This window comes from Orycteropus afer, unplaced genomic scaffold (assembly GCF_000298275.1).
Source record: "Orycteropus afer afer isolate SDZICR_OR568_19922 unplaced genomic scaffold, OryAfe1.0 scaffold00632, whole genome shotgun sequence".
Lineage (NCBI taxonomy): Eukaryota > Metazoa > Chordata > Mammalia > Tubulidentata > Orycteropodidae > Orycteropus > Orycteropus afer.
Genome location: NW_006922219.1, coordinates 690,529 through 698,258, shown reverse-complemented (window position 1 = coordinate 698,258; position 7,730 = coordinate 690,529). Strand labels below are relative to the sequence as shown.

The 7,730-nt window shown below is 38.6% G+C and overlaps 1 pseudogene; it reads right to left on the bottom strand.

The window, feature by feature from the left end:
- Positions 1-6,585: 6,585 nt before the first annotated feature.
- LOC103210639 lies at positions 6,586-7,508 on the bottom strand (annotated as a pseudogene).
- Between the last annotated feature and the right edge of the window lie 222 nt (positions 7,509-7,730).

Here is a 7,730-nt window from a genome sequence, read left to right as displayed (position 1 = left end):
TACCTCACACCATACACAAAAACTAACTCCAGATGGATCAAAGACTTAAATGTGAAACCTAAACTGAGGAAAACTATAGTGTTCTTCAAGGAAAAACTAGGGGCCCTAATATATGGCATAAATAGACTATCAAGTATAACCCAAAATGCACAAACAGCAAAAGAGAAACTAGATGAATGGGACCTTCTAAAAATTAAATTTTTATGTGCTTCCAAAGACTTCTCCAAGAGTCAAAATTGAACCTACAGATTGGGAAAAAAAAATTGGCAACGACATATCTGATAAGGGACTTATCTCTAAAATTTATAGAACACTCCAACACCTCGATACCAAAAGACAAATAATCCAATTAAAAAATGGGCAGAAGACATGAATAGACACTTCACCAAGGAGGATATTCAGGCAGCCAACAAACATGAAAAAATGTTCACAATCATTAGCCATTAGAGATATGTAAATCAAAACAATGAGATACCATCTTGCCCCAGCACTAGTAGCAAAGTTCAACAAGACACAAAATGACAAATGCTGGTGAGGATGCGGAGAGATTGGGACTCTCATACACTGCTGATGAGACTGTAAAATGGTACAACCAATGTGCAAAACAGTATGGTGACTCCTTAAAAAGTTGAAAACAGAAATACCATTTGACCCAGCCAGTCCATTACTAGGTATATATCCTAAAGTAGTGAGAGCCATGACAAGAACAGACATATGCTCACCCATGTTCATTGCAGCACTATTTATAATAGCCAAAATATGGAAACAACCTAGGTGTCCATCAACTGAGGAATGGATAACCAAACTATGGTACATACACACAATGGAATACTATGCAACCCTACAGAATAAACTAGAATCTGCAAAACACCACATAACTTGGATGACTTGGAAGACATTATGCTGAGTGAAATAAGCCAATCACATAAGGACAAAAATTGTATTAGTCCGTAACTGTAAAAATCAAGGAAAGTTTTATCTATGGAAGGAAATTTTCTTTGTTGGTTACCAGGGGTGGGAGGGGAGGGGAGGGAACACTGTTAGATAGGTAGAGGTAAGTACTGATTTGGGTGAAGACAAGGGCAATGTACCAAATGTGAGGGATCAACATGGTGGCATTAAGGAAGAGGAAGACAGAGAGGTACATGGGAGGTACAGACAACAAAGATGAACCTTTTTGCACATACAGTACTGCATTGTCAGTGAAGGCAAACATAGGAATATGGGTGGATAGATGGGTGGACAGGCTGAACTAGTAGGTATGTCTATGAAGTGGGGAGTGTACCCAAGACCATGTATAGGGTTGGCAGATAATGGTCCTATAAATGTATTTGTATGATCTGAATTCCCAGGTGTATAGTAGAGCTAATACAGGAGAAGGTTGTATTCCCTTCTTGGTACAGGCAGTTACCAGAGGGACCGAATAGTTGAACCTATGGGCTCGGGATCATAGTCACAGGGGACATCTAGCTCAATTGGTATAACATACTACACAAAACATTGTCCCACCTCCTATTTTGGCGGGTAGTGACTGGGATCTTAAAAGCCTCCAAGCTGCCATCTAGATGCAATGATGGGTCTCTCCTTGTCCAGAGCAAAGAATGAAGAAAACCAAAGATTAATGGAAAGAATTAGTCCTAGTGATTGGTACACCATGCAATCCACAGCCTATATGACTATGGGACTAGAAGAACTAGGTGGTGTCCGACCACCAATGTCAACCACTCAGAAGGGGATCTATGTAGGAGACCCTGGATAGAGAGGGAGAACAATGTGGAACAAAACTCAAAAGCATTTGGAAGAAAAAAAAAGGCAGGGGGCAGGTTTGTTGGTCTGATAGAGCCTGGTAGAACCACTGTGACTATGGCCCCTAGCTGCCCTTCAGGTCTAGAATTGAACCCACACCTGTGGCTTCCAGCCAAGCAAAAGACAGGAATAGGAGTTGAACATTTACCTGAGGTAAATACACTCCTTGGAGAGAACAATCATTGGAGAAAGAAGGGCTGTTTATGCACAGGGTGACAGCTCTCGGGTTAGGGGTGCATGGAGGGATGGACACAGTTGAGAGGTGACTGTAGGGAGGAAGTGGGAGAGGAGCTTTTGCACTGTGGTTAATTGTGGTCAATGTCATGAGACAAAGTGTATGTGAACTGCTGCATGGAAAGTGAATTTGCTCTGTAAATTTTCATCCAAATCACAAAAAAAAAAAAAAGAAAAATGTCAAAAAAAAAAAAAAGAACAGGAAATTATTTATGAGAGTAATTATTCTATATATTCTTTATTGGGTGTTTACACAATTATACATTTGCCAAAGCTTGTTGAAGTATACACTTAAAATGAGTAGATTTTATATTATTCAAATTACACATCAGTAAGCCTGGAAAACAAAGAAAAGAAAAAGGCCCTGGTAGGAGCCTGGAGGGCTACATGAAGTATCCCAGATAGGAAGATTTTCATAGTGGCAGGATGAATCTATGTTTCCATTTTTTATGAAGTTTGTGTGATGTGACCCCTTCATGCGGTCCCCATTATTTGGTAAAATCTTGGTTACATACATGAGAATTCTTTGGGAGATAGATTCAGGACATGGACTATATTCTGTATTAGTGTACCTATCTGGTGGGTTACAAAGGCAGTGAAATTCAGCAGAAAGAATGAATCCAAACAGAATAGATCACATCAGAGTAACACGTTAGGAATGTGAGGAAATTCTAGAGGTTAATTTTTATCTTAGTTTTATAATCCACCAGATAAAATTGAATCAATTATTTGTAGCTTTTAAAAGGGATGGAAAACTATAGCTAATATATGGATTACAACCACAAAATTCAAAGATTTTTTCAAAATTTTACTTTAAAATAAGTTTTCCTTTAGTCACCATGCCTGTGTGTAAGGTGATTAGCTCTAATTGATTATGTTTTCCACTTTAATGGGATAGGAAAGTAGATTTATTCCAGGTGGTGATGGTGGAAGTGGTATATGTAATAAAATCACTTATTCACATGTATTACTGACAAGAAAATAGATTTCTTTATTTGGAAAATATCATATTCAAGTTTATTTTCATAATATCCTTGCTGATGACAAACATTCATATTTGATTAAGTTCAAAAATGCAAAATAAACTAACATGTACCAGTCAATGGTTTTTATAGATAATCTGTTTAGGAAATTTATGAAGATATCAATTAGATGCATCCAGTTATTTTCAGAGTCTAGTGTTATCTGTCTCACATATTAGATGCTGTAATACTACCTTAAGGAGCTCTGGTGGTGTAGCGGGTAAGGCATTTGGTTGCTAGCCAGAAGGTGGGCACTTCAAACTCACCAGCTGCTCTACAGGAGGAAGATGAGGCAATCTACTTCTGTAAATATTTACAGCCTTGGAAACTCAATGGGAGTCACTATGAGTTGGAATTCACCGGATGGCTGGGGGTAATACTACTTCACCAAATTATTTCCAGTTTATAGTGCTTATTTCTGGGAGTTCTGGTAACATAGTGGCTAAGGCATTGACTGCTAACCAGAAGGCTGGAGGTTCAAGCCCACCAGCCACTCCTTGGAAGGAAGATTGGGCAATCTACTTCTGTAGTAATACTGCCTCAGAAACCCAAGGAGGGGTCGCTATGAGTCGGATCCGACTTGATGGCAGTGAGTTTTTTGTTGTTGTTGTTGCTGTTGTTTGTGAGTGCTTATTTCTTGTCAGCATCTAAATCACAGTCTTATACATTATTCCCATTATTTGTACACTTGTACATGCCTTGAAAATGTAGAATGTGAGAAGCCTACCTGTGCTCCATTACAGGTAGTCCCAGATTAAGAACATCCAATGGAGGTACAACTTGTAGTTAGGTACCAACCACCCTAAAGTGCGGTACATACAACAGTTTGTAAGAAAAATCTAAACAAAAACAAAAACAACTCACTGCCATCAAGTCAGATCTGACTCATAGTGACTCCTCCTTGGGTTTCCGAGGTGGTATCACTAAGGAAGTTGATTGCCCAAACTTCCTTCCCAGAAGTGGTTGTTTGAACCACCAGCCTTCTGGTTACCAGTCAAATGCCTTAGGCACTATGCCACCAGAATCTAGGACACCAATATATCAGTTTTGGGGGAAGTTTTATGCTCAGCAGCATCCAGCATGGCTTGACCCCAGCCCCCAGACTTTCAGTCTCTTATTCCTGACCTGCTCCTGGCATTGCTTGCCCCCACTCCCTATGTCCTGGCTTGGCCCTGCTACCCTTGACACTTGGGCCCTCAGTGACAGCCCTCAAACTTCCCCTTCCCGCCTATCTATCTGGACTACCACCCCTTAGCCCGGGTAACCCTTCATCCTACAGGCCCTGCACCTTATGCACCCACAGATACAGGTGTCCACAGGGAACATGCTGTTAGAGTCTCAGGGTGGCTAGGCAATCTGCATTAGGTGGCCATCTTTGTTTCCTGTCTTGTCACTAGACCAGGAAGAGAGAATTAGGAAGAGAAGAGACTGCTGCTGCAGGATGGCGGGCCCAAGGCATGGGCTAGGCTGGGAGAATGAGTACTTCTTTAACGTTTTTATGCATATAAATTACATGAGATGCTATATACTAAGACAAACACTCGATTGACTTAAGATAAGAACTATATCTGTTTTGATTTACATACCAATATGGCTTAAAGACAGATTTAAGAACAGAATTTGTCTATAATCTCGTAACTGCTTGTATTTGAGTCTCTCCCAAAACCAAAAACCAAATTCACTGCTGTGGAGTCAGATTCGACTCATAGTGACCCTTCCTTGAGTTTCTGAGGCTACAGAATTTTGTACTATCACTACAAAAGTAGATTGCCCAGTCTTCCTTCTGAGGAGTGGTGACTGGGTTTGAACTGTCAGCCTTCTGGTTAGCAGTCAAATGCCTTAGGCACTATGCCACCAGAGCTCCCCAGAGAGTCTCTCCCAGTTATAATTCATATATGTTATTAGCAATCACTGAACCAAACTTGTTGATCCCTTGGAGTCAATTTCAAGTCATAGTAACCCTGTAGGACAAAGTATAATACCCTAAAGGGTTTCTAAGGACGTACATGTTTAGAGAAGCAGGCTACCATATCTTCCTCCTCCATGATGGTTGATGGGTTCAAACTTACCTCCTTTTGGTGAGCAGTCACGCACTTAGTCACTATGCCACCAGGTCTCCTCTATCTACCACTAAGAGTGATAAATTTAAATATATGGACCAATTTTCATTTCAGCATTAAAAAATAATCATAACCTGCAAAAAAATATGTTTAAAAGAAAAGGTTTAAGGTATCTTCAATATGTCACTAATTAAAAAGAATATGGTTTCATAGGTTTATTAGAGACATATTGAAGATAAAAAGAACTTTTTAATTTTTTTAAGTTTTTTTAGTTTTTTCATCTTCTATATGTCACTAATAAACCTGTGAAAACATATTCTATTTAGTTTTGCTTGGTTTCAGTCATTAGCATCATCTTCTTATAGAAATTAGCAATGTTTTTTTTTTTATTTTTCAAGATTTATGAGCAAATTTCTTATCTTAAGTTTTAAAACTTACCTTGATTAATTAGCTTTGTGTCTAATGACACATTGAATCATGTAATGATGTTATTTTTATCTTAAATTCCCATTCCCTCCCCTTAATAGTGAGTTCTATTGAACAGAATGAGCTATATTTATTTATATTACCAAAAACCCCATAATATGTGAGATCATAGATGCTCAATAAAATTTAGCCGAAAGAGTGAATAAATAGATTAAATGGATAAATGAACCATTTGAAACATATTTGTTTACAATTCAATGTGACAAGTATTAGAAAAAAAAATGCCATGGAGTTGGATCCGACTCATAGCAATCCCTCCTTGGGTTTCTGAGGTGGTATCTATGAAAGTAGACTGCCCCATCTTCCTTCTGACTGGCTGGTGAGTTTGAACTGTCAGTTTTCTGGTTAGCAGTCAAATGCCTTAGGCACCATGCCACCAGAGCACCTTGACAAGTATATAGACCCACAAAATAAATTATTCATATAATTTAAAATTGTAAAAAAAAATGTTTTTTACAGTGAAAGAATTGCTCAATATCCATTCATCATACAAGAAATTATAACATTCATATGTTTATCATTTAGTCTTTGCTGTAATAGATTTTTTTTTTTTACCGAATTTAGTGCCTACTGAATGTCCAAAAACTCCATTAGTCTAAGTCATTGTTATATTGCTCCCTCTTTTTCTGTAGGTATTAATGATTAGTGCATATTGTTATATTTAAAATATGTCAAGTATTACAAATTTTTAAATCATCTCTTCATAATTACACATAAATTCACTTATTTATGTTTTTTTTTTAAAAGTCCCTAATTGCTATAGAAACTAAATGTGGAATTTTACAAAGACTAAAGTGAAATTAATCTAAAGTCTGTGTATGAATAACATTTCAAAATTAACCAATAAGAAAAAAAAATTGGGGGCTGAACTGTTGTTCTAAGTGCTTGGTGGGTTGTACATTAGGAATAAATATCAAAGGAAACACCCTGCAAACGGACAAGACTCTCTGAAGAATAATTGCGGAGCAGTTTCTTTATCACGTATCTAACTCCCACCTGATTCGTCTTTTTACTGCCCCTCTTACATCTTTGTTCCTAACAGTATAGATTAGAGGGTTAAGGCTAGGTGGGACAACAGTATAAAAGAGGGCAATGACTTGGCTTGATCTTGAGATTTCCCAGAGGATGGCTGGAGATATATGCACATAACTGGGATAAAGAAGAGGGACACAACCTTAAGATGGGCTCCACATGTCCCAAAGACTTTCTGAAGTCCAGTTGTTGACTGCATTCTCAGCACAGCACGGGCAATGGCACCGTAGGAGCTGAGAATGAGAATAAGCGGTATGATAACAAAAATGGAGCTCGTGACCATAAGCGTCAGTTCATTAGCCCAAATGTCAACACATGACAATCTCAGCAGTGCTGGAACTTCACAGAAAAAATGATCTACTTGGCAATGTCCACACAAGGGTACCCAGAAGGTAAAGTAGGCATGAAGTGCCCAGGAAGTGAAGCCACTTATCCAAGAAACCAAGGCCAACAGGTGGCAAAAACGAGGATGCATAAGGACAGTGTAATGCAAGGGTTTACACACAGCTACATAACAGTCATAGGACATCACCACCAGTAGGACACACTCTGTGGTTCCCAGGGAAAGGACAAAGACGAGTTGAATTATGCAACCAACATAAGAGATGGTCTTCTCAGGGCCCCAAAGGTTGACTAGTAACTGAGGGATAGAGCTAGTGGTATAGCATAGATCCAGAAAAGAGAGGTTTGAGAGGAAGAAGTACATGGGAGTATGGAGATGGGAGTCCTAGTATGACAGGATAATGATGGACAGGTTGCCAATCAGTGTCATTAAGTAGAATATCAAGATAACCACTTCCAGATGAGGCCATTTAGAAAGACCCAGTAGAATAAAGTAGCCTTCAGAACTTGCATTTTTTCCCATGTCATTCACTTCCTGTGACCAGAAGAAAAAAAGCACATAAACTCAAAGGCTGCCTAGCCATTGTCAAACCCTTACAGAGTGGGAAAGAAATGTAGTCACTTGCAAATTAATAGTGTGTTCCATTGTGGCAACAAAACTTAGAGTTTTCTTTTTCTGTTTTATTCAATACTTATTCTTTTGTAGATAGAATCAATAACCTCTCATCTCTTAGTATTCGGATAAACG